Source organism: Cydia strobilella, chromosome 1 (genome assembly GCF_947568885.1).
Source record: "Cydia strobilella chromosome 1, ilCydStro3.1, whole genome shotgun sequence".
Taxonomy (NCBI): domain Eukaryota; kingdom Metazoa; phylum Arthropoda; class Insecta; order Lepidoptera; family Tortricidae; genus Cydia; species Cydia strobilella.
This window is the reverse complement of record NC_086041.1, coordinates 753,132-781,002: the sequence shown is the minus strand read 5'-3', so window position 1 is coordinate 781,002 and position 27,871 is coordinate 753,132. Positions and strand designations below refer to the sequence as shown.

At 39.4% G+C, this 27,871-nt stretch overlaps 1 protein-coding gene and 4 long non-coding RNA genes across 7 annotated transcripts in view; 3 read left to right on the top strand and 2 right to left on the bottom strand.

The window, feature by feature from the left end:
* LOC134747452 (dystrophin) overlaps positions 1 to 27,871 on the bottom strand; it is a 628,976-nt gene that overhangs the window by 404,735 nt on the left and 196,370 nt on the right. The window lies entirely within an intron of this gene.
* Positions 7,491 to 10,537, top strand: LOC134754534 (uncharacterized). Its single transcript, XR_010128936.1, has 2 exons — positions 7,491 to 7,572; positions 10,411 to 10,537. It is a non-coding gene; the product is annotated as an uncharacterized LOC134754534 (long non-coding RNA).
* On the top strand, positions 8,074 to 10,410 carry LOC134754595 (uncharacterized). Its single transcript, XR_010128949.1, has 3 exons — positions 8,074 to 8,176; positions 8,616 to 8,633; positions 10,327 to 10,410. It is a non-coding gene; the product is annotated as an uncharacterized LOC134754595 (long non-coding RNA).
* Positions 9,631 to 10,490, bottom strand: LOC134755002 (uncharacterized). Its single transcript, XR_010129004.1, has 2 exons — positions 10,360 to 10,490; positions 9,631 to 9,750 (listed from the first exon to the last, which is right to left on the bottom strand). It is a non-coding gene; the product is annotated as an uncharacterized LOC134755002 (long non-coding RNA).
* On the top strand, positions 21,708 to 26,726 carry LOC134746691 (uncharacterized). Of its 2 annotated transcripts, XR_010128254.1 has the most exons (5): positions 21,708 to 21,874; positions 24,055 to 24,099; positions 25,310 to 25,447; positions 26,035 to 26,055; positions 26,686 to 26,726. It is a non-coding gene; the product is annotated as an uncharacterized LOC134746691 (long non-coding RNA). The 2 variants fall into 2 exon arrangements; XR_010128255.1 differs by lacking the exons at positions 25,310 to 25,447; positions 26,035 to 26,055; positions 26,686 to 26,726 and adding an exon at positions 25,086 to 25,189.

The following is a 27,871-nucleotide window of genomic DNA, read 5'->3' as shown; positions in this document are numbered from 1 at the left end:
TGGAGGCAGTGCTAGTGCCGATGCTATTGCTAATGCCTTCGCTAATGGTGGTGCTGGTGGTGCAAGTGCGGACGCATTTGCCCAAGCTCTTACAAACGCCGCAGGTGGTGGTGGCAGCGCTAGCGCTGATGCCATTGCGAACGCTCTCGCTGGTGGTGCTGGCGGTAGTGCTCAGGCTCAAGCTCTTGCCCAAGCTCTTGCTAACGGTTCTGGTGGAAGCGCAAGTGCTGACGCTCTTGCTAACGCTATCGCCAACGGAGGTGCTGGTAGCGCCAGTGCTGATGCCATTGCCAACGCTTTAGCCAACGGAGGAGCTGGTAGCGCTAGCGCTCAAGCCCTCGCCCAAGCTCTTGCCAACGGTGCAGGCGGTAGCGCCAGTGCTGATGCCATTGCCAATGCTTTAGCCAACGGTGGAGCAGGTGGTGCTAATGCCCAAGCCATTGCTCAGGCCCTTGCTAACGCCGCAGGAGGCAGTGCTAGCGCCGACGCTATTGCCAACGCTCTTGCCAACGGAGGTGCCGGAGGAGCCAGCGCGGATGCCATCGCCCAAGCACTTGCTAACGCAGCTGGAGGCAGCGCCAGTGCCGATGCTTATGCTAAGGCCCTCGCTAATGGAGGAGCCGGCGGCAGCTCACAAGCCCAAGCCCTGGCCCAAGCTCTCGCCAACGCCGCCGGCGGCAGTGCTAGCGCTCAAGCCATGGCACAAGCTCTCGCCGACGCTGAACCTGGCAGTGCTAGTGCCTCAGCCCTAGCCCAAGCTCTCGCAAGCGCCGCAGGAGGCAGTGCCCAAGCTCAAGCTCTTGCTCAAGCTCTCGCTAACACTAGAGGCAGTGGCGCTAGCGCCAGCGCTCAAGCGCTTGCTCAAGCTCTCGTTAACGCCGCTGGAGGGACTTCGAGTGCCCAAGCCATGGCACAAGCCCTCGCAAACGCTGAACCCGGTAGTGCTCAAGCTTCAGCTCTAGCTCAAGCTCTCGCTAATGCTGCAGGTGGAACTGCTGAAGCTCAAGCTCTTGCGAACGCTCTTGCGAACACTAGATCAGGTGGTGGTGCTAGCGCTAGCGCTCTCGCCCAAGCCCTCGCTAACGCTGCAGGCGGCAGTGCTACAGCTCAAGCTTTAGCCCAAGCTTTAGCTGATGCTGACGCAGGTACTGCAAGTGCTCAAGCTCTGGCCCAAGCTCTCGTAAACGCTGCAGGCGGTAGTGCTCAAGCACAAGCTATTGCCCAAGCTCTTGCAAACACACGAGGTGGTGGCGGTAGCGCTTCAGCTCTAGCTGAAGCGTTAGCGAGCGCCGTAGGTGGCAGCGCAAGCGCCCAAGCGGTCGCACAGGCCCTCGCAAGTGCCGCAGGAGGCAGCGCACAAGCGCAAGCCCTTGCTCAAGCAACTGCAAGCGCTGCCCCTGGCAGTGCAAGCGCCCAAGCTCTTGCCCAAGCCTTAGCTAGCGCTGCAGGCGGCAGTGCCACGGCTCAAGCTCTCGCCTCAGCCCTCGCAAACGCCGGAGGCGCCAGTGCTAGCGCCCAAGCTATCGCTAATGCCCTCGCTATTGGAGGCAGCGCCGATGCTACCGCAATTGCAAACGCAAACGCGGAATCAACCGGATTCATACCTCCTCCTCCACCCGGTAAATATTTTATAAATATTTTTAATTATTTATTAGTATTTTTTTAGAAAAAAGACGACGTTATTTTCTCGACAAACGCCAATCGAAAGGATAGGTATCTGGATTACATGCAAACAGATAATCGAGCTTCGATTGGAACTTTGGCATTTTCTATAAACGGTTGTCTGTCCGCTAGCCTTGGTTTAATTTAATCTTACAAAAATTGCAGAAGTACGTTTTTTTTCGAAATGTGTTTTTTTTTAATAGCCTATTTTGGTGTCCCACTGCTGGGCAAAGGCCTCCCATCATATTTTCCATTCAACGCTGTCATCGGCATTTTCCAAAAAAAAGCTATTTCGTTTACAAAGAATTCTAACTTTACTTTACTCCTAACGCTTGATTTATTCATGTATGTTCCAGCTCAATGCTCATACAACGGCCAGATGATAGTAAGAGTAGTCCCTGGTACCGAAAAATACATTCCTTGCCCCGCTGTCGAGGTCTGTGGATGCTTCCAGACCCCAATAGGTAGTCTCTACCTCAGCTGCCGACGATGCCCCGGCTGTGGTAAATATGATTAAAAATAATTTATGTGTTGCTAACCATGGTATTACAGATGTTCATAAAATTAAATAAGTTGAAGCTTTTACTATACCATACCTACACACACAAATTTGTAATATTCTGGTCATTTGTGCACATACCAAAACATCAGCGAAAAATGTATAGCTCCGTTGCCAATTGAAGCATCGAAAACAACGCGTAATTTTTGTGTCCTTGTAGCCTTCACTTTGATGAGTGAAATAGTAAATGTGTATTAGTGATTTTGTCCAAACTAGAGATCAGTTTTCATGATATTCGCTAAAATCACCTAAGTGAACACAGGTGAAACTTTGGACGAATACATCTTTGATCCCCCAGGCGATCCTTGTTTAGATCAAAATTCCCTGGGTGATTTAAGTGGACAGATGTCCAGTAGGACACCCTAGAATAAATTTCTTGAATATACGGTGATAATAATAGATATATTGGTCCACTAAAATCACCAGGGGATTGTGGTAGATATAGCGTACAATTAGATCAATTATTTGTCCAATATAACTGGATGATCCCCTCAGGTGGTCTTAGTGGATATCGTGAATTATTTCAGTTCCTCGTGATCCGAGACACGCTTCACTACCTACAATTTTGCGCATAAGTCCATTTTTACCAGGTGGGTTAATATCAAGTTCAGAATTCTCAAAATACTGTAAAAGAATATCTTCTTCGTCTTCTTCTTCCAATTCTTACACTATGGTGCACGATAAAGAATATTTTCTAATTAAGTACACATTCGACATACAAACCCAAAATACTACCAGTAACACTTTTACCTAACAATTTTTGAACAGTGTTTGCAATAAAGTTAAATATATATAAAAATTTACTGTATTGTCAGCGACGTCATGGCGTACTTTAATCTATCAGACAACGTTAAATTGTCACCTTAACTGTACAATACATATGTACAAAATTAGGTCATAACTTATTGTAATTAATTTGTGAAAGATGTATATTTTTATGTAACCTACATACGTTCTTTTTTTTTCAGTACCACCTCGCCCAGGTATGTGACAAATCTGTCCACTTATAATTAGTTCGAACGAACTTTAAAAAGTATTTGCCATAATAAATACATATTAAAGGATATTCTTACACAAATTGACTTAGCCCCACAGTAAGCTCAATATGGCTTGTGTTGTGGGTAGACAACGATAAATACAAAATGTATGAAAACATAATTACATAGAAAACACCCATGACTCAGGAACGACATTTTTGTGCTTTCCACACAAATAAATGGCTTACCGGAATTCGAACCCAGGATCATCAGCTTCACAAAATTAAAAAAATATATGAAAGAGGGAAGGTATTTGACACTTTTGACTGTTGGTATCCGATTGAGCCAGCTATACCTGCCAGATTACCTAAACGATCAAATGCTATAGTTTAATTTTATTTTATTTTATTTATTGATGACTTAATAGTAAGAGTGTTTTCACAGTTGACATCACTATGATATCTAATTTTATTCATAAATTGATATTGACATTTTTATAATAATAATTTCAAAAATTTAATAATGTTCGTGACTCCTGTCCTATCATGACTTGGTGTAATTTATGTTGTACATAAATTGCTACCCTACAGTTAAGATGCATGCTGCATGCGATCAAAAATTTGTATACCTGCACCCGTGGGTAAAACATAGAGAAACCTGTACTGTACATAATTTAACACCACAATTTTATTGTACCTATGTTTTCACAAATAAAAATATTCTGATTCTGATTCTGATTCTGATTATATAAGCCAGCTGATCTGATGATGAAGATTGGAAGTGTAAATAGGAACTAAGTGATAATAAAATCTAACCTCGTGATGTTAGGGTCTGTCAGAAACTTGAGCATTAGATGTATGTTTAAATAAATTTCCAATCGATAAAATTGATATTTTTTGACAAAAATAACAAAAAAAAAAAACATTACTTAGTTAATATGTAAAATATAACGCTTATATTGTTCACAGCACCTCGTCCAATACCAGGTATGATTAAAAAATGAACGGATACAAAAAACTTTATAAATTTATTTAATAACAGCATGTGATTATAAAATTATTCTTTAATTTATTCATTTATCAGGGGGTTTCAATTTCAATTTGTTTCAGTTGAGTCGTGAGGCAGAGTTAATAATAAAATCATTTTTTTTCTCAGCTCCCATTCCGATTCCGGATGTAATACCGATCCCGAGACCGATTCCAGGGCCCACACCGATTCCTGTACCGATACCAAGACCGAACCCCTTACCGTGGTGTAAGTACCTTCTTCAAAACTAGCCAAAATGTTAAGGCTAATTATGTTAATTCTTGCTAGATTTTTTTATTTGTATTTATTATTGAATTTATTATGGAATTGCTATTAAATTAATTTTGTGTGATTATAATTTGACTAGTATGTAAGCGCTTTGGTATAACACTGTAATGCTTATATATGCTAAATAAATGAAATGAAATGAAATGAAAAAAAAAACGACCTTATTGCCAAATGCTGTATGGTTTTCAAGTCATAGAGATCCATTTTTTAGCAAAATCCTTTTTTAATGATTCCTAAAATTATATCAAAAAATATACTATAAATGACTAATCGGTTTTTGAAAATACTTAATTTTCAAAAATGTGCTATATCCGTATATGATAATTTATACTCTGATAACAGAAAGTTAATCACAAAAGTGTGACATATCCAAAACTTTTGTGTCATGTCATACATTGTGCGTTTAACATTTACTCATCAAAACGGATATTGCAATGATAAAAATGCTTTTATTTCTTGATTACCAACTAGATTCAAAATATTTGTATGGTACTACAAATAGTAAACATATGTGTCTAAATGATAAACATGATTATTCATATTTTTCAGGCCCACCACCAACCGTGATCCCCGGCCCACCACGACCATACCCAGTACCGGTCCCAGTCCCGAGCAAACCCATCGTGATCCCGGTACCAGTCCCGGTCCCATCTCCGCCGCAGAAGATCTACGTCCCCGGCCCAGTAGTGAGAGTCCCGGTACAAGTGAGAGTACCCGTGCCAGTACCGCAGCCCTACCCAGTACCATCCCCGCCTAAAATCATCAGAGTCCCGTACCCGGTACCAGGCCCAGTTGAAAAGATATACGTGAAAGTACCGGTACCATCCCCGCCCATCAGAATACCTGTCCTCGTTCCTGGTCCGGAGAGGGATATTGCGGTACCTGTACCGGTACCGTCACCCCCCGTCCGCGTTCCGTACCCGGTTAACAGATATATCACTGTTCCTGGCCCGAAAGTACTTGTTCCTGTACCCGTTCCTGTGATCAGTAAGTATCCCGAAATTGTTGATTATGAGTAGATACAGTTTGAAATGCCCATTTTTAATTAATCTTATTTTCAGGAAACAAAGTCTTCCCGGTACCAGTTGTCATATACGTAGGTATGGAACATTTATATCATTATATACGTAATATTACGTAATCGTAAGGGCAAAAAGATAAATTCGTGATACTCGTATCTTTGATAATAAATATAGGTATCGATCACGATTTTAGTCACGGATTAAATAAAATGAAACTGAATATAACCCAAACACAATCTGTCTAGTATTTAATTGTACTAAAATGACACTTGGATTAACCACAAATTGGGTAGGGGATTGGCCAACCAAACTAAGTATTCTTTAGTATCTAAAGCATAAAACAGATATTATTCACTTGGTTTTCGTTTTGTCTGCATTCGAATAGCACTTATTTCGCGAGATTTTTTCGAATATTTTGAAACTTAAAAAATATTGAAAATGTGGCAAATACATACGTAAATTCTAAAAGTATTATATCTCTTACGGACTGTGTACGAAGCTGGAGTTCCTGGATTCAAAACCCGGTACGAGTACCTATAGGCATTTGTTTGTATTTTATCACGAATATTTGTTCCTGAGTTGTGAATGTTTTCTAAGTACCTATTTAAGTATTCACTTATGTATTAGTTAAGTATCTTTCATTTATCGTCCGCTAGTACCCATAATACAAACCTCATTAGTTGGAGAGACAGGATAACGAATGAGGAGGTGCTAAGAAGAGTGAGTGAAAGAAGAGCTTTTCTGAACACTATTGCAAATAGACGCGGGGAAATGATTGGACACTTAATACGACACGACTACTTCTTTAAAACTATCCTGGAGGGGCGGATAGGAAGGAAGCGGGGTAGAGGAAAACCCAGACGCAGCTTTTTAGATCAAGTGAAAGAAAAAGTAGGGGTCGTGTCGTATCAAAAAGTCAAAGAGCTGGCGCGGGATAGGGAAAGCTGGAAGATACTCCACCGACAAGAGAATAACTCTTAAGTTAATGATGATGATGATCATACCGTGAGACTAACTGGACTTGTGTAAGATTGATCCATAATATTTATACCTTCTAGCCGCCCACAGATGAAGAAAAATTTCCAAGAAAAATGCAATTTTGATTTGTCAAAGATTCAAAATATATAGGAACGGTAGGTCTTTTATTAGGCACCTGGATGGCTAGAAGTATTTTTTTATAATAACTTAGAGAAGGTACAATCACCGATTTTTTTTACAGCCCCCGAATGCAGGTCCCACGAACCGAACGTACCATTCCCGAAACCAGGCGACTCTTGCGTCATCCTCACTTGCCGCGTCAAATACAATTACATCTACATCGAGAGCTACAGAATCCCTGGCTGTGGAAGTAAGTCTATCAAACTATACAGAACTTTAAATGTGGTATTTTCTATGAAAAGGGACCTTATTGTCGATGGCGCTTACGCCATTATTAACGATGCTCCGATATAAATACAATGCCGCGCGACGCTGTGCGGCGTAAGCGCCATCGACAATAAGGTCCCTTTTCATAGAAAATGCCCCAAATTCTTGTTAAGATTTACTTTACAGTGGTTAATAACCTAAATATCTGGGAGACCGAGCTTTGCTCGGAAAACATATACCTCAAAATTGCGCGTTTTCGTTCGCTGAAAACCCCCATATATCAAATTTCATCGAAATCGTTAGAGCCGTTTCCGAGATCCCCGAAATATATAAATATATATAGATAGATATATACAAAAATTGCTCTTTTAAAGGTATAAGATATTGAACGCTAAATTGCTCAAAAATATCAGAATCGTCATAATAATAAAATGTAAATTTCTGAGCTTTTAGTGACAGTTGACTTTTTAATGATAGAAAATGTATGATATTTTTTATTAGATATGCTATATACGAGTATGTAGCCGATTCATTGAATTTATTGTGGTCCTTAGATGATAGCATTATTGTTCAAAAATATATGTTTCAGTTCCACCATCGCCACCAACTCCAGTATGGATCCCCACTGAGGCTCAAGCTCAAGCTCAAGCCCAAGCCCAAGCTCAGGCTCAAGGTACCTTTTTTCTTACATCACACTTCATACCGCTTATCAAGGATTCTTTCTACGAAATTTGTCACACCATTATTCAAAATTGAGTTTTTTGCTGTTCCGTTTTAAATGTATTTTAATTTATATTAACGCTTGATTTATATTAATTAACGAAAGCCTCTGATGATTTTATCCATCTTTTTGAAAAGCTGGTAAAATAACAAAACGTGTAAAAGCAATCTTATCAAATTGTATTGCGAATTGTTAGTTAACAGTATGGATTATAGACAAGCAACTAATAGCAACACGCTTAACCTCTGTCTGTGTATGATAACAACCGAGCTTTAAACCCACGATTTTTGACCACCACACATGAAATTTGAATCAGCCATTCTTGGACTTTACACTTTTGCAATAATCCTGACAAACGATAACTAATTTTTCCATACATTTTCAGGTGGCGGATGGGGAGGCAGCTCAGCTGAAGCTCAGGCTCAGGCCCAAGCTCTAGCTAACGGCTACGGAGGTTCGGCTGACGCTCAAGCCCAAGCCCAAGCTCAAGCTCTAACTGCTGGGCTCGGAGGCAGTTCCGCTGAAGCTCAGGCACAGGCTCAGGCTCTCGCTCAAGGTACCGTAGTATTAGGCCGTTTAAAATTCACACAAAATGTTGATCCCTAATTGATATTAATTGGAGGAGGAGAATTAGGAGGTTAGAGAGGTTGGGAATGATGATTCATTTGTATGTGAATTTTAAGATTAAACATTTACATAAATCCTGTTTGGTACGAGTATGAATGAATTACCTAAATACATAATAAGATACAACCAGTTGTTATTCGAGTAAGTCGTATTAACTTTGACATGGATTTCTGGTAGAAAAATATCGCTTTTGATAGCTGATGGATCCATTACAAATTGATAACAAGAAATTACCATCTGAAAATCTGAATACATAGACATCACCTTGAGGTTAGGCTTTTGCCCAAGAGGAGTCGCCAGATAAATTTGAGTCCATAAAGGATTAGTAGACATAACATTCAGTTTATAAAGGATTTCATAATTTCCAGGTCTCGGAGGTGCCGGAGGTTCAGCTCAAGCTCAAGCACTCGCCCAAGCCCTAGGTTTAGGTGGTGCTGGTGGTGCAGCTAACGCTCAAGCTCAGGCACAAGCCCTTGCTCAAGGTAGTACCAGTATCGGGCCGTTTAGAATCCCCCTTTGTTATTTAAAAATGGCTGAAGTTAATATGAAATTAAATAAAATTTTCCCAAAGGACTAGACTAGATGAAACCGCTAGATAAATTTACATACTCAGTTCATAAATGATTTCATAATTTCCAGGTCTTGGAGGTGCCGGAGGTTCAGCTCAAGCCCAAGCTCAAGCACTCGCTCAAGCTCTAGGCTTAGGTGGTGCTGGTGGTGCAGCTGACGCTCAAGCTCAGGCACAAGCCCTTGCTCAAGGTAGTACCAGTATTAGGCCGTTAAGAATTCTCACATTTGGTATTTGAAAATAGGATTTTTTATTTAAAGTTGCACCCCCTAACTTCCATTTCAGATTTTGGAATTTTTGTATATTAATATTTCCACTCAGGAGTAAAAAAGGGTCCCCAATATAAAAAAAAAGTTTGCCCGTTTTGGTACGTCATTACGTCGGAAGCCGCTGTAACTCGGACCTTAGTCACATAAATTTTAAGATGGACTACTTACAGTGGATATATTCAATTAAATCATATTTCTTACCTGTACGAATGTATTACCTACATAGTTGTTCTTCGAGTATGTATGGACCTTGACAATTTGAGCCCAGACCTTTTTTCAAGAAGAAAACGTACATATTCAGTTTATAAAGGATTTGCTTCCGCCCGCGACTTTTTCTGCGTGAAACGATAATAATAATAATAATGATTAATAATAATGATTGATAAAAGTATCCTATGTCCTTCCCCGGGTCTTAAGCTATCTCCGTATCAAATTTCAAACAAATTGGTTCAGCGGCTTAAGCGTGAAGAGGTAACAGACAGACAGAAGATAAGGTTACTTTTGCATTTATAATATGAGTAAGGATTTCATAATTTACAGGTCTCGGAGGTGCTGGAGGTTCAGCTCAAGCCCAAGCTCAAGCACTAGCTCAAGCCCTAGGTTTAGGTGGTGCTGGTGGTGCAGCTGACGCTCAAGCTCAGGCTCAGGCTCAAGCTCAGGCTCAAGCTCTAGCTAACGGACTTGGAGGCGGTGACGCTCAAGCTCAGGTATATTTATTCAAATTTAATGTACCTATTATTAACCATATATACAGACTGAACATCTGTGTTATAATATGTACTCGTAGTAATTATTTACTTAAATTATGATCTAATGTTTACCCAGGTATTGGCTGTTATATTTATAGGCGTTTTCTATAACCTGTGAACCATTAAAGGCCGTACATTTTGTCAGGAATGTGACAGTCAGACGTGAAAGTAGAAGTTAAAATGATATGATATATATAATCAAGATCCATAGAATCAGGATCGTAGCAAGTGGAAATCCGTGATCTCTGCCTACCCCTCCGGGAATTAGGCGTGATTATATGTATGTATATATGTATGTATGTATGTGATATATATAATACATATATTTTTCATGGCACTACATGATGTCACTGTGAATATTGTTTTGACTAGTGAAAGGCCAAAAAACCTTACGGCCATATTGCAGAATATTTATTGAATTTTGAATTTCAGGCTCAGGCTCAAGCTCAAGCAGCTGGACTAGTAGGCGGATGGGGTGGAGCTGACGCTCAAGCCCAAGCTCAAGCTCAAGCTCAAGCAGCTGGACTACTAGGCGGATGGGGTGGAGCTGACGCTCAAGCCCAAGCTCAAGCTCAAGCTCAAACTCAAAGCTTATTAGGAGGTTGGGGAGGTGGCGCGTCGCAAGCTCAGAGCCAAGCTCAGGCCCAGGCTCAAACGGCAGCGCTCGCACAAGCTTTAGCTCAAGCCCAAGCCCAGGCCCAAGGTACAATTTTTTTTTCGTGTATAGAATTCCCCCGTTGATTTGAATTGATGAGAACCGGGGATTCTCAGTTCTGGTTCTGTTTATGTGTGATAAATCCGTTCGGGGAGCATAATTTATGATTGTGTCCACAGAATTCTTGTTGCGCCAAGTGTATGTCATGTTGATTATCAAGGCAATGGCTCTGAATCAAACTTTAGGGCCTGCGTTTATAGACGATGAACATAAAACTACACGGGGTGTAAAGAACCCCATATCAGTATGCATTAAAATGCCCAATGATCATTTATAAACCGTAGGTTAAGTTACATAATATTAATATTTCTTCCATTCCTTCCTTCATCAGAAATTAGATTAGGATAGCAGTTTGAGCGAATCACTGTTTTTTTTTTCAAGTAACAAGCCAATCTTTATCATGATACGGCAGTATGGAGATAGTTTAACCTTTTACTAAACTTTTTATTTTATATTTTTTCAGGCAGTAACAGAGACGGAAACTAAGATAAAACTCAGTAAATGATAACTAAGGATCAACCTATCAACACACCGACAACCAGCAAAGTAGTTAACTTAAGCATTGTAAAAATAGACTAAGCACACCTCTTTTTAATAAAATCTAGTGGGATACAATATCTGTTTGATTTATTTGATTTAGTATAACTCGATAGTACAAGTGATACGGCTTCACTACGGGCTACGGGCTTCGGGTATTACGAAAATTTTATTAATATTATAAATGTGAACATTTGTAAGTTGGACACGCACGCACACACGCCAAAAGATAGCAAAAATAATTGAGTATAGAAGCGTATTATCAAAGTAAATTTTGCAGTGAACTAAATTTACTGTCATCTACACAGGACTAAAAGTGAAGTTGAAGGCAAGCGCGCTAGAGGAAGAGCCCCGGCAAGATGGTCGGATTCCATTAGACAAGCATGTGGTTCCATGCAATGCCCACATAGCCCTTGATCGCGTTAAATGGAGGGATATAGTTCTTGGTCACGACCCTCAGTCATGAGGGAACGACGAAGAAGAAGAGAAGACACAGGACTAAAACTCTTTGAATGACATATGAATATTTGACCCATGTTATTTCACTGATATGTGTTAGATATCAAACAGTGTCGCCAGCTACTCGAGTACAGGCCAAAGTTATATCGTCATCTATTCGAGCATTCTTTCTTGATTTTTCGAGGCCCGATTTCTTCTCACTTTATTTATCTTACACTCAATAGATCTTTGAAGATAGGATACGAAATTTAGCACTCAGGTAGATTAAAATCTGAAACGATAATGTGCGACCCCTTTAAATCCCTGAATTTACTGTAAGGGGATGAAATTAGAGTTCAAAGTAAGTTCTAAGCAGATGTTGAAGGGAGACTGGATATCTGTGGCAGAGAAAGTCTCAAGCAAAGTCGTGATTTAACACATTCTCATATAATTTGTTGATGACCTCGTAGAAACCCGTAAGCACACGTATTTGAAGAAACTTAACAAGGAGGAGTCCATTATAAACTGATAATATACACTAAAGAAAAAGTACGGGAATCGAACCCGCGTCTTCAGGCCACGACGGTACCAGTTCCAAAGGATTTGGGATAAAGATAGCATATCTTTGAAAGGCTAGGCGCCTTTGACCAACTTTAAGGGCGAGCAGTGTATGCTTGCTCCTATACGAATCCATTACTAAATTACGGTATAGCGAGAGATGGTGCTGCCATCTATCCAACTAGGGAACAAATCAAGGAGTATAACATTTAAAACTTTCGCGTTTTGAACACATATTAAACGTTCGTTTATTGTGTTGAAACGTCGGTTAATAAAGGTAATGCATTCGCGATAGACCCGATTGTAAATGAGATTTAATATGTAAATCAAAGAGTACATTCCACGGCATCAGCGTTCACAAAAACGTGCGCTACCCTACTTAATCAATCAAATAATCGACATTTATAGCAAATCAGCATCCTATGTCGAATCAAATTATATGCCAGTGATTGTATTAACCAAACATGACACGGCCAAATCGATTTCTACGGTACTGTGGCCTTTAAATACTCGTAGGTGGTAATGTTGAGCATTGAGTTCGTAGTGAGCTAAAGTAAAGATGGGACGAGGAGTCCTCTGGAGTCTTGGACTCTTGGTCCTCCTATGTGTGAGTCGGACCACCCAGCAGTCACTAGACAAATCAGGTTAGTTTGTGATTTTCGTATTGGTCTTGAAGGAGGAGTATTAATTAGCCCTTTATCACGCAAAAAATGCACAATGGTGATTTGCGGAAAGTGCCCAGCAAAATTACGAGCAACTAAATTGGTCTTGGAGTTTAGCCCAAACCCCTTTTTTAGGGGTCTGTCCGTCTGCCTGTCACCAGGCTGTATCTCATGATCCGTGATAGCTAGACCGTTGCAATTTTCACAGATGATGTATTTATGTTGCCGCTATAACAACAAATACTAAAAAGTACGGAATCCTCGGTGGGCGAGTCCAACTCTTGTCCGGTGTTTTTACTTTAATACTTGAATGTTACTTGCCTTCAATTATACTGGATACAAGGAGTTTTTATTACCATTATATTTGATCATACGCTGAGGGGTTAATAAAAAGGTCATACTGAAGAACTTTTACTTTGGGGCCAACTCCGAAACCGCGAAAAAAAATCGTCTCATACATTTCGTCGATAATCATGTGTCAATGTTTTCTATAGAACATCAGATTTTTTGCGGTTTCTTAGTTAGACTCATAAAGGAAGGTTGCTGTAGGTTGATGTTGCCTCTCTCCAGCAACCCCTACCGGATTCCAGCATAGGTATTTACTTTTTCAGCAAACGAGGCTGGAATAATTAAATTAGTAGTCTTAATTTTATTCCGCGCCTATTAATTTTATTTAGCGCATTGTAATATGCTTACTTGAACTATCTTTATCTTTATCTCTTTATCTTTATCTCTTTATCTTTATATCTTTATCTCTTTATCTTTATCTCTTTATCTTTATATCTTTATCTTTATCTCTTTATCTTTATCTCTTTATCTTTATTTCTTTATCTTTATCTTTATCTCTTTATCTTTATCTCTTTATGTTTATCTCCGGGTGCTGTACCCGAAGGATGACAATCGGAACCATTATTACTAATTTTTCCATCTCTCTCTCTTTAATTCTCTATTTCAATAAGAAAAAAAAACAGGCAGTTAAAACTTTCTCAGTGTTGAGGAAGTTTATAGCAATCAAATTAATAAAAACCTACTTCTTTAATGCTTTGTTATCGCAATGTTTCCGATTAATCAAAGCTCATTAGTAGCTAATTAACATACCGTGCAATATCCAGTACAATTCTTTTATATTTTCTATTTCAGTTTATCCATAAATAGTGCTACGAATACTAACGTAATTTTGATTAGTGTTAGAGTCTCGTAAATTTCCTAATTGTAAAGTCGCCATCAAAATATATCGGTGTAACAAGTATCTGCACACGTTTCTATTGTCAACGCTTTAGAGTGCGTGTTCAGATATTTTTGAGCATCTCTGCCGCTCCGATATATCTGATGGCGCCTGTACAAATCATAATCATAATCATAATCATATTCATAATATTTATTAATAATATAAATTACATGTCACATTTTATACAGTGTATAAAGATTATATTTAAGTATGAATTTTCGCTACATAATGTAGGTTGTATTTAATATCTTACATCTACCCATGGAGACTATATAAAGGAGCCAAATCTCTATGTATGAAAAGTGTCCATCAAAAAACAGTACTGTAATTAGGCGGCGCCACCATACACCGAAATACTACCAAAAACAACCTACGTAATTTGGTCGGGTTATTTGTTGCCTTATATGGTTTATGTTATACCATAGAGTAACTTATACTAGAGCGGTACTGTCATAGTACATTTTGTAACCCCAGTAAATTCACTGCCATCTGTCGACACACTTTAAAACTAAAAATTAAGATTTATAAAAATACGATAAAATGTATTTAAATATAGATAAATGATTTTTTTTTAAATGCATTAATTATTTTTATGATTTTGACCCATGTTCTTTCACTGATATGCGTTAAAATTGTTAAATAACAAACGAAACAGTCAACGCCATCTATACGACAGTGGGCCAAAACTAGTGGCGCCCTCTGAACGAGAATCAAATTTTCTTAATTTTCGAGGCACGTTTTTTCCTTAGACTGTAAACATCTATTACGGAGTTATATCTATCTTTGGTTATACTCATGTCCCAGAGCCTAACTAGCGCCACCGGAGAGATTAGGAACTATTATTTAAAGCTAAAAGCGGTCACTTTTGCAACAATTCTGCCATAAGAGATTGGCATCCTTTCTATACCATCCATACATCTACCTAAGTTCCTAATTTAAAGAACTCTTTATGGTCGTAGAACGCTTGCTCGATTAACCATTTCTTTAACTTGTTTTTAAATATTGCTACGCTTTTAGCATCTACTATTGAGTCCGGAAGACGATTGTATACATTGAACTTAATTGAGTTTCATTTATGAAAATTAAATTATGAAACTATATTATTTATATAGTTGTTACCACAAGAAATTCGAATTAATTACTTTTTTCTTAAACATAAAAGCCTAGTTTTATTATTCATCGCGGGTACTTGCTCAATATGTACAGTCAATGGCATAAATATATATACATTCCGAAAGTTTCAAAAATATCTGTACGCTCTTACATCTCAGACAATATAAAGTCGTGTTCATATATTTTTGGGCCATTTTTCTGGATCGATATTTTTGCCTTCGGCTGTACCTAATGATAAAGATTGAAAAACGTTTACACATGAAATTATCAAAGTATGTATGTATTTACTTATGGTGATCTCGATAAGGTCGCGAGGGCCAAGCGTGGCCAATTTGATATAATAAATACGACAAATGTGTGAAATTACATATTGTGTTGGTTACCATTTTCTATCGGAAATGCATTCAAGTGTATCGAACAATTTACCTACTAGTAATCGATTTAAAACTGATATCATTAGCTACCTTTCAAAATAAAGTTATTTTCTTTCTTTCTTTCTTTCAAACTCTCTTTCTTTCTTTCTCAGCACTATAATAATTTTAGCTATATTTACAACAAAAAACATGTAAACAATGTTACAACTAATACTAAAATTAACATGTAATCTTACACAGAACACACACACACACACAGAGGAGTTAATGACAGAAATTGTATTTATCTTAATCCAGGTATATAAACCTGAATCTCATTTTTGTCCTCAATTGTAAAAGTATTATTCTAGTTAACTCGCATGTCATAAAAATGTACATCTGGTCTCCCGCGATACAGGCCTAGCCTAGTGCGGGGACTCCTGGAACCTCCGAATGTCAGTTCAGTTATGCACCAACTATTTTCTGTAACTTGTGATATGTACTTACTATGTACTACAATTGTATTCGTTCTGTGCAATAAAGTCATTTTTTATCTTTTTTTTATCTTTATCTTTAGTTAAGTTAATCTCCAAATATAGAGATTGTAACCGAGTTGACTGTACCTCTTACATTCATTTTAGAAATAAACAGATTAAAATTAAAAAAAAAAGTTTAAAAAGACGATATTATACGCTTGTTGCGAAATAGTAGATTGTACAACGAGGGCATAAAGCGATCCATTTTTATCCGAGGCAATTTATTGGTTCGAGCGCAGCGAGGACCAACATAGTCGAGGATAAAAATGGACATTTAAGCCTAAGTTATACACTAGATGATTTTACTTTATACTCTAGAACATAATAAGCAACTTTATGTCGGTTACGCACGACTTAAAGTCGAACTTTATGAGCATGAGAAGTGAAAATTTATCTTTTAAACATTAGCTATTGTTTACAGCTTCAGGTTCGAACTCAGCCAGAACTGGTCAAGAACTGGATGAAAATGACAAGTCAGCCTCTGCATCAGCAAGTGCTATAGCGCAAAGTAAAGTATCCCTCACACTCCGCAACAGAAGCTTCTATACAGACAGAATGCTCAAAATCTGCACGTATAGAGTCACCACTTTTTGCAACAATTAGCTCCATGCATTAATTTATTTTTATTTTTGGATTCATAATTTATATCGTTGGAACACCGGAAATGATAAAAATACTTTTTTATTAAAACATTATTTTATTAAAAAAAAATTAAAATGTTGAAAATTTTTGAGCGGTTGAAACGCTCATAATTTTTGGCGCGAATTCGACAGAGCGTGATGACGTCACACGTTGGGCGGCCCAACTGACGTTTGCTACTAATGACACTAATCTGTCGAACGCGTGACGTCACGTGGCGTTTCGAGCGTTTCGCTCACTGGCTTTTCGCGGGCAAATTTTTGTACTTTTTATTTATAATTTTAAGTAATTAAATGATAATTTAAAAACGGAAATGCATTTGTAACATGATATAACGGTAACAAACATCCGAATAAAACATATTTCGTTCAAATATAAACTTCATGCATGGGGCTAATTCAATTCAGATTGGATATTGGATAATTGGAATAAATAAATATTTATGGACAATTTTACACAGATCGATCTAACCCCAAGCCCCAAACTAAGCAAAGCTTGTACTATCAACACAACAAACAACAACAACAACCAACAACAAGAACAAGCACAAACAACAACAACACAAACACAACACAAGCAAGCAGGAACAAGCTTATCTTAGTTTGGTTTTGTAGACGACGGGTGACGAGATACATACTTAGATATATACTTAAATATATAGTTAACATCCATAGCTCACAAATTTAATATTCATGATGAACATTAAAAAATGCCCTAACCGGGATTCGAACCCGAAACCTGCTTTTTTTTCTTTGGTTGTGCAGGTGGTTCTGGTCAGTGTTGGCCGAACGTTAATTGCAAATTGTAATTAACCAGTACAAATTGAACTGTAAACAGTAACGGACGGGTACAGTTTACGGTTCAATTTGTACTGGTTAGTGGTTAATTGCAATTAACGTTCGGCCAACACTGGTTCTAATCATTCACTTGCATTCGTTTCATATCATCTCTCACACAGTCCATCCACCTTTTCCTCCTTTTTTTATTTTAACAAATAACTATTATTTACATATTTATACATTAGGTAATTTTTCAGGTTTTGGACATTTCAATCCAACCAGTCACAGGCCGCCATACTATCCAACGACGCCGAACTACCCACCGAGTAATCGTACGTGATTTGTGAATGATCCCTCTTTTTTATTAGCATTTCTATGGAACAATCTTACACAACCTTAGTCCCTCAGTAAGCTTAATAACACACACGTAAATGCATTTACCGGGAATTGAACCCAGGACAATCAGCTTCGTAGGTAGACCACCACCACCACCAACCAACCAACCCACCAACCAACCACCAACCAACCACCAATCAACCACCAACCAACCACCAACCAACCACCAACCAACCACCAACAAACCACCAACCAACCACCAACCAACTAGGCTTACTTATTTACTAGAAAACATAATAACTCTTAGGCCTTAGTAGGTATCCATAGAATGCAGAACACAAGTAACGTTTTAAGGTCATGAAGTTTGTGATCCCCTCTCCTAAATAACATATATTATGTCTCCATTAATAGTAAGAAATGTTCCCGGTACTAAATTTGTATGGTGAGAACCGGGAATTCCCATATCCGGTACCGATGATGTACATAATAAAAAGCACCCACTCACTGCATTCACATCGATATTTTTTAGGTTCCGTACCCAAATTACTAAGACTCCGCTGTCTGTCTGTCTGTCCGTCTGTATGTATGTATGTATGTATGTATGTATAAACTCTTTATTGTACAAAGACATAGACCACAAATATGGCACAGAAATAGGCAGTACAAAGGCGAACTTATCCCTCACCAGTTACCAGTCTGTCACCAGGCTGTATCTCATGAACCGTGACAGCTAGACAGTTGAAATTTTCCCAGATGATGTATTTCTGTTGCCGCTATAAACTACTAAAAACAGAATAATGTCAATATTTAAGTGGGGCTCCCATACAACAAACGTGATTTTTTTGCCGTTTTTTGCGTAATTGTACGGAACCCTTCGTGCGCGAGTCCGACCCGCACGTGGCCGGTTTTTTTGTTTGGCCCTATAGTTGACTTGAGGCATTAAGTCCGCCTTTTCTACCTGTTTGATGTGCAATAAAGATAAAAATAAAGAAAGTTTTTGTACCTAAACAACCTAACCAAATCTATCTGTATAAATATATAGTTTAGCAAGCCATTTCAGTTAGAAGAAAAAGGCGGCAGAAAAATTTAATGTAGGCTTGGGTTTCGCGCCTTTTTCTACTGACAGTGGGTTTGCAAGAATATGTTTTAAATTCCAGAATGCTACTACGCAGACCAAATCCTCAACCTCAAAGACCCGTACGGGGTCTGCCAGGTGTGCGTCTGCGTGCAGCGGTACGGGTACCTAGAGCCCGTTTGTGGCAGCTGCGCCGATTGCGATAATAATATACCGCCGCCGATATCAACGCCGCCGCCACCTCCGCCGCCGCCGCCGCCGTCACGTAAGATTTCCTTTCTCACTAAACAGACGTATGAAACTTTAACTAAGACCCGAGTACATAGACAAGCGGAAGGAGTTGAACAGAGTTCCAGTTATTAGTTGAAAATTGTTGAGCACTACACTTTTCGTTTGTCGCGATACTCGTGACATCTAGTGTCAAGTAGCGGTACTGATAAATCCGCTATTTGACGCTAGAGCATATCAATCCGTCCATTTTTTTTTTTTTTATATATAAACTGATCGGCGATTGGCCCTAGTCACACCTGATGGATGGAAAGTGAAGACAGGGCCTAAGATGGAGCTCACCGGCTCTCTGATGTATTATTAGTCCATTTCGTGGTCGAGGTGTTCATCACACTGAATTTAAACTTTCACGATCTTTACTCATTATTATTCACAACGACGGGACTTAATAAATTAAAATCGGAGGTCGGAGGTAAATTTAAAACTTATTTTACGCGATTAAGTCCCGTCGTTGTGAATAATAATGAGGTGTTCAACACACGAAAATTAGGTGTTAAAGTTCAACAGTTCACAAATAACTGACTCGGCAAGAAGAATTTTGTTTCTTACTTCTAATCACATAGTATAAAACAAATTCGCTTCCTGCTGTCTGTCAGTAAGCTTAGATCTTTAAAACTACGCAACGGATTTTGATGGGGTTTGTTAAGGGTTCCGTACCCAAAGGGTAAAAACGGGACCCTATTACTAAGACTCCGCTGTCCGTCTGTCCGTCTGTCTGTCTGTCACTAGGCTATATCTCAGAACCGTGATAGCTAGACAGTTGAAATTTTCACACATGATGTATTTCTGTTGCCGCTATAACAATAAATACTAAAAAGTACGGAACCCTCGGTGCGCGAGTCCGACTCGCACTTGGCCGGTTTTTTAATAGGTAGAGTGATTCAAGAGGAAGGTTTATATGTATAATACAACAGCATTGCACCCGTGCGAAGCCGGGGCGGGTCGCTAGTAAGTCTAAAAGGCCAATTTATTTTCACTTCAGCATTGCTGAAGTAAAAGGATATTTGAAAGTATAATTGACATATTTTTACAGCAAAATGCGACCCCATGCCTACCAACCAGTACTTCAAGAACCCGTTAGACCCTTGCCAACTCTGCATTTGCACGGTGGCCGAGGACATGTATGGTCGCCCCGAAGCTCCCGTCATCGAGTGTACTCATGATCCTACTTGCAGTGAGTTTGTTAATATATTATTTATCTTAACGGGATATACCGGTCATATCCGGTCAATTAAAACAACGTGATAATTACTAGATACGAGAACAATACGAGATCTAATAACATTATAGTTTAGTTCTCAACTAGTTATCTTTTGCAGTTCGATTCTAGAAACCAATTGTCATTTCACGCTACAATTATTGTGACGTTTTGGGATATCCATTGGAGCAGTAATATCTTAAGCAAATCTCAAAGAGATCGTTCAAGAGCACATTCGGAATCGCGGAAATGTCAAATTTGACATGACTTTCTTAAATATCTCGTTATCGTTTCTATTTCATATCTAGTGGATATCTAGATCATTGTTCGAATTGGCCCGATAATCACGTATACTTCAGCTTTAAAATTACCTCCGACGTTTCAAGGACGGCATTGTCTCCGTCGTCTAGGAAAAAACTAGCTAAAGTTTACATCAGCATCTTCTAGCTGCGTAAGTTTTTCAAACTATCTGCACTTGGTCTTATTTATCAATTTGTACACATGGGATGTCGCTTTGGTAGTGTAGACACACAACACTAACTATATTCTTTTCCGCTCATAGTTATTAATTACTTCGTGTGGATGAGATCCTGAATTCAAAGTCACAATTGAAATTATTATTCACAACGACGGGACTTAATCGCGTAAAATAAGATTTAAATTTACCTCCGACGTTTCGAGGACGGTGTTGTCCCCGTGGCCTCGAAGAAGACTGGCTAAAGTTGACATCAACATCTTCTAGGGGCGATTAAGTCCCGTCGTTGTGAATAATAATGAGTAAAAATCGTGAACAATTGAAATTGTAATGATTTTTGATTTCAATGCCTTTCCGAGTTTCCGCACATGTTTACTATAGAAACGGTCATCTGTATTTGTTAATTTACCATGGATATTTAGACTAGGTTCCATAGTTGCAACGTCGCCATCAATAAGGCGTTTTGCAGTAACAATAAAAATATGTTTTTTTTTACTGGTATATTTTTCTTTTTCAGTCATTCCCACTACGAAACGTAAGTATAAAATAACATGTACTTTACACGATTAACGTATAGTTTCTAACGTTGACTTCAGTAAGCGTAAAAACATAATAAAGTTTATCCATTTAAAGTTATACTAGTAAGAAGAAAGTACAGAACAAGATTTTCTTCGAGCGCTTGTAGTCCTAAGTTTACAAATATTATTTTTAATGGGGAATACCCCACTAATAAGTGTACAGAAATTGATTCATACCTTTAATACGTTTTGCAGCACCACCCGGGCCTCCCACACCATGTAAGTTTCCTAAATATTGTACCGCTATGTATTAATTGTCTCGATGATTACTAGTTGGCTGTTAAAAAAAAATTGTATCAAGTACCTATTTAATGTTTGAGACAAAACTTTTTTATTGCTCAACTTTAATTCTATTGGGATTAGGTGTACTGTAAGATAGTCCAGTATATTTTGTCTCCCGACAGTTCCTGTATGCCAGTTCTACCCGAGGGACATCTGGTTCGCGCACCCGCAGTACGCCTGCTACAGATGCAAATGCGAGGGATCACCGATAGGGGAGATCACCATAGATTGCTACCCTGATCCTGCGTGTGGTATGTATGCTTTGGGCAGAGAATATTTTATCCAATGGATGTTGCACATATCCTACAAATAACTATGTAATGGATATCTTTGCCCAGATGATTTACCCACAGGCTAATAAGGCTAAAGCCTAGGGGGTAAGGACCAAGGGGGCGCGGCGGCGGCTCTGAGTTGAGACAATCGGGGGGCGGATATACATAGTCAGCCTAGAGCGGTCAAAACTCTAAGTCAGGCTCTTTTGCCCATATCCTATAAATATCCAATGGATAATACATATCTTTGTCCATATCCCATTAAATATAAAACTGATATTTTATCACGCCGTCTCGTATTAAGGAACTAAATATCATTGTGTAGTAAAGTAGAGTAAAGTAAAGTAAAGTAAAGTAAAGTAAAGTAAAGTAAAGTAAAGTAAAGTAAAGTAAAGTAAAGTAAAGTAAAGTAAAGTAAAGTAAAGTAAATTAAAGTAAAGTAAAGTAAAGTAAAGTAAAGTAAAGTAAAGTAAAGTAAAGTAAATTAAAGTAAAGTATCTGTAAAGTAAAGTTGTATTCATTTGAAATCAGCTTTTGTTTAACTTTCTATTCTTGGTTATAAGCTGCTAATATCAAGCTTATTACATGTAGCATTGTACGCTATCTATACAATACATATAGGAGTTTAGCCACTAACTCCATTGTGACGCGAATCATTCGCGATTAAGACCAAACAGACACAGCATTATGAAACATTTACGAAGAATGCGAGGTCACCAATACTAGTAAACTAGTATAGGTACAATGTTACTTAAAAAATATTACGGTATACATATTTTTCTTAGAAATTTGACATTAATGATGACATTACTACACTTCCGGGCCAATGCGAATAATGCTTATAAGATGTCACACCGATATGACACTGATCTGTATTGTCAAAAGTGACATTTCTTAAAACAAAAACGTCACCTGACAGTTACAGATGAGACCCATAACTAATCTAGATCTAATTCATACCCTGTTATTAAAATAAGAATACGCGTGTTCTCTCTAACCCGAAATGTTTCAGAAACAACTACGACCTTGGCGCCACCGACAACGGCCAAGCGTAAGTTTACACATGTCACAATTATATCAAGCTATTATTTAACTTGATTCCCGCCTCGGCCACCGGTGGACTTGTGGTCACTTTTTCTTTTGTGATGATATCTATGAGGAACAGCCTGTTAAGAGATCGCAAAACCCACGATAGGTCCTGGTTTCAAGACTTGGCTCGCGATGAGGGTCGCCTCGCTGTGGACCCTCAATGTACTTTTGCTTGTCATAGATGTGGACGATTGTACCGTTCAAGGATCGGGTTATTTAGCCACGAGCGACGCTGTCGCTAGACAACACAACTCATGGTTGCTGCTTAAATCATCTGTAAAGATGCACAAGGCCTAATGATGATGATTATGATATCTATTCCAGTTTACATAATGTAAGTTAGATGACAATAAAATCGAATGGAACGCCCTTGTTAGCTTGTTGAAACAGCCGCTTGGTGTATTCTGTCACTTCCTAGAAATTAGAAAATATTGTTTTCATTAATCTTGCTCTGAAAGTGGGTACCTATATCTTTCAAGTGTGCAGGAAGTGATACTGCTCTAGGGCGGTTTACGAGTACTTTCCAGTTTCGTTTTATTATTGAAATTTGACTAAATGGATTTGTCGTACAAATTTCCATTCTCGTATTTAACTTTCCATTCTACAAAGAACGATACTTTTATCTAAATAGTTATTTGAAAGTACCCTCAAGAAATATAAATGTTTATACTTAGTTATGTTTTTTTAAATAAAAATATCTGTTTTACTTTCGTCGTATTCGAAATGAAAAGTGCTTAACTGGTGAAAGGCATCATCATCATCATCATTTCATCACTTGTGAAACGATCTACTCTACCAATAGCCCCGTTAAGCCTATTGTGACGGAAGAGTAACTACGGAACCACATAAGCAATAGTATTATCATACAGAACGGCCACGCACCGCCCCGCCCCGACTCGAATTACCTCGCCCCGCGACAGAAATCTGGCGGACTTCTGGCGTACTCACCAACTCACACTATGACGCATGACGCGTGTACAGACGTGCCGTTCACACAGAAACGCAAGTGATTTTTGATTAGCGTGTCCGCCCTGTGACTTTTTTTTAACTACATTTGTTTCATCTTACAGCCGCGCCAGTTATCCATGTTGATCCGCTACCTGGACCATCACCACGTAAGTGTTACTACCACAGATCTACATAGAATGACGCTTAAAGCCAAGGAACCAATAATTGGCCACTTATTGTCCCACGACGTCGCTAGCGACGTCGGGTGGAGTGGCGCGACGTTGCCGGACTTCGCTCGACATGCCCGGCGCGCCTTATGATACACACTGACGACACGTGTCGTGCGATGTCGCCAGACATGTCGTGCGAAATCCGGCAACGTCGCGCCGCTTCACACGACGTCGCTAGCGACACGTGTCGTGGGACAATAGTTCCCTAGTGTATCACTGGCTTAAGATTAAAGATAATTGTAGTGGACAGAAGCGAATCCATCACGTGTATGAGCATTTCATATATTATATTATTCCTGAATTCAAGAGAAATTTCGATAATCCGGCACCTCGATGGTCCGGTGTATCCAGTAATCCGGCACTAAAATTGGGGTACAAATGATAATTCTGTCCTTATTTACTATGTGCGCTTACATTGTCGCACTTCAATATATTTTATAAATGGCTAAGTTTCAGATAACAGTAGGATTTTTTTTGAATTTAGTATTAGCCCCTACAACTCCGGGCTGATGTTCCAGCACCCGTGGAACCCGTGCCTGGAATACATGTGTATACAGGCGTCCGTCTCCGGCATGGCAAACATGTTCCTTAAAATCTATGACAGTTCAATTTTCCTGTTTGTTTGTTCTTAAGATACCGGATATTAGGAAGGCTAGGACTCTGAGGCCGTGATTAGTCATCTCACCCCCATTTTTCCCCAGACCCGTCATGCCGCCCCTGCACCCCCGGGCTGGTGTTCCAGCACCCGTGGAACCCGTGCCTGGAATACATGTGTATACAGGCGTCCGTCTCCGGCATGGCAAACATGTTCCTTAAAATCTATGACAGTTCAATTTTCCTGTTTGTTTGTTCTTAAGATACCGGCTATTAGGAGGGCTAGGACTGAGGCCGTGATTAGTCATCTCACCCCCATTTTTCCCCAGACCCGTCATGCCGCCCCTTCACCCCCGGCCTGGTGTTCCAGCACCCGTGGGACCCGTGCCTGGAATACATGTGTATACAGGCGTCTGTCGTCGGCATGACAAACATGTTCCTTAAAATCTCTGCCAGTTCCATTTTCCTGTTTATTTGTTCTTAAGATACCGCCTATTAGGAGGGCTAGGACTCTGAGGCCGTGATTAGTCATCTCACCCCCATTTTTCCCCAGACCCGTCATGCCGCCCCTTCACCCCCGGCCTGGTGTTCCAGCATCCGTGGGACCCGTGCCTGGAGTGCATGTGCATCGAGGCCTCGGCCTCCGGCATGACCAATGTTCAAGTCAACTGCTACACTAAGGCGGAGTGCTGTAAGTACTGTTAACGGATTTTAAGCCTAATTATAAAGACATAAAGTCCACACTTTTAACCCTAAAATTGGCAAATTCGAAAGAAACGAGTGCGTTTCTAGCCTCGATTGCGCCTAACACAGCAAACAATTGTATACGGAAAAAAAGAGGTATAAAATGTGTGCACCGAGTTAGCGATCCGGTGGACGTGGGTTCAAGTCCCGCCCAAGACAGTAAATTTTTCCACTTGATTTGTATCTAAGCTTAATACCATCGTTCGCAGTTCTGCTTGATAAAAAAACCGGCCAAGTGCGAGTCGGACTCGCGCACCGGGTTCCGTACTTTTTAGTATTTGTTGTTATAGCGGCAACAGAAATACATCTGTAAAAATTTCAACTCTCTAGGCTATCACGGTTCATGAGATACAGCCTGGTGACAGACAGACAGACGGACAGACGGACAGCGGAGTCTTAGTAATAGGGTCCCGTTTTTACCCTTTGGGGTACGGAACACTAAAAATTATTGTATCTATCTGTTCGTTATCGCTCGTCTTTAACTTATCTTTTATAAGTTCCGAGTCTGTTATTTACGTCTAATTTATTTTTCAGGTATAATTCCTCCAGATCCTGGTAAATACTTATTTTACATTTTTTAAGGGAAATAACAAAGAAATTTTATGGTTTACCAAAAAATTGGTACGTACTGTCCGCGCGCCAAATCCGTGCATTCGGAGGTCGAGGAAGTGGGGGGGTGTGCGCCGCGCCCGTACGTACAAAATGACACTACTCTGTCATGACGCCCAACATTCCTTACATTCCTCAGCCGTGCAAGGAATTCGCGCGCGGACAGTACACATATTTTACTATAAAATTTTATTTTGGTATCAATTATTTTGTTGATTGATGGCAATAGTTTACAGCTATAAATTTGTAAATTAATAAGGTTTATAAAAAAAGGGTACCGTTTTATGCAGATAAGGGTTCGGTCAGAAAATAAGGCTTTATTGCACTCAACTTTAGGGAAAATACTATGGGGTAAATATCTATAGCACCGCTACCCTAATTGCTATTTTTTTTCGTCGGTGGCAATCAAGCATACGGCCCGCCTGATGGTAAGCAGTTACCGTAGCCTATGGACGCCTGCAACACCGGAGATATTACACGCGCGTTGCCGACCCTTTAAAGTATGACTTATTTACAAGTATGACTCACATAGCTTTCAGTAGATGGCACTGTTAAAATTAAGTCCTTTTTATTTAGGTACTTATGTGCCAGGCCTACCACAGCCTCAGAGCACTTACATCCCAATACAGCGTAAGTATCTTAAATTAATAAATAAATATTTTAGTAACATCTTACCAAATAAAAAAAATATTATAACATTTAAAACTTTCGCGGTTTAAACACATATTAAATCACATTTAGAAACGGGTCTATCGCGAATTTATTTTGTTACCTTTATTTACCGACGTTTCGACACAGGTTTCACTGGTCGTGGTCGCGGCTAACTGACGTCCCAGCAAAATGTCAAAACAGAGATTTGTGTGACTACCCCACGAAAAGTGCATTTAAAGTTCGAGGTAGACATCACATTTTCAAACCACCCACTACACATAAAAGTTAATTATTGTCAATAGTCCGACACACAACACTCACAACATCCGCGCACACATCCGAAGATAGATCCCTTGGCTTTAACTTCTGGATCACTGGTCCCCAAGTTGCCGATAAGTTAAAACCATCTTCCCTATTAAAATTTCTGGGGTGCTTCTTGATTTCAATCGCTTCTCGCACAACTCGAGGATAATAATGGCGTCCAGTGGAGACAACTTTTGGTTTATGAAGCTCAATCCAGTGATTTGCGCCGCATGTAAGTAGATGTTCGGCGATCGCGGACTTGTTTACTTGGCGATTTTTTACTGCCACACACACAAATCTCTGTTTTGACATTTTGCTGGGACGTCAGTTAGCCGCGACCACGACCAGTGAAACCTGTGTCAAAACGTCGGTAAATAAAGGTAACAAAATAAATTCGCGATAGACCGCGATACGCGATAGGTTTCTAAATGTGAATTAAAAAAAAAATATTTTTATTTTTATTTAAACTGTTTATTTCAAAAAAAGAAATTACAGAAACTACTTACCGACTTAGCCTAATCTACACTCTAATAGATTGTACGCTAAGTATGGTCTTATTTCTAATATTTCTAATCTTCTTCTTCCTCGCGTTGTCCCGGTACTTTGCTACGGCTCAAGAGCCGCCAAGCCGCGCCCGTACGTACAAAATGACACTACTCTGTCATGACGCCCAACATTCCTAACATTCCTCAGCCGTGCACGGAATTCGCGCGCGGACAGTAAAACCCTTTATGTCCGCACCTTAACGACAGAACATACGTGTGCCAATCTGTCGCTCGATAATAAACTTTAACAATTTTAACGATTA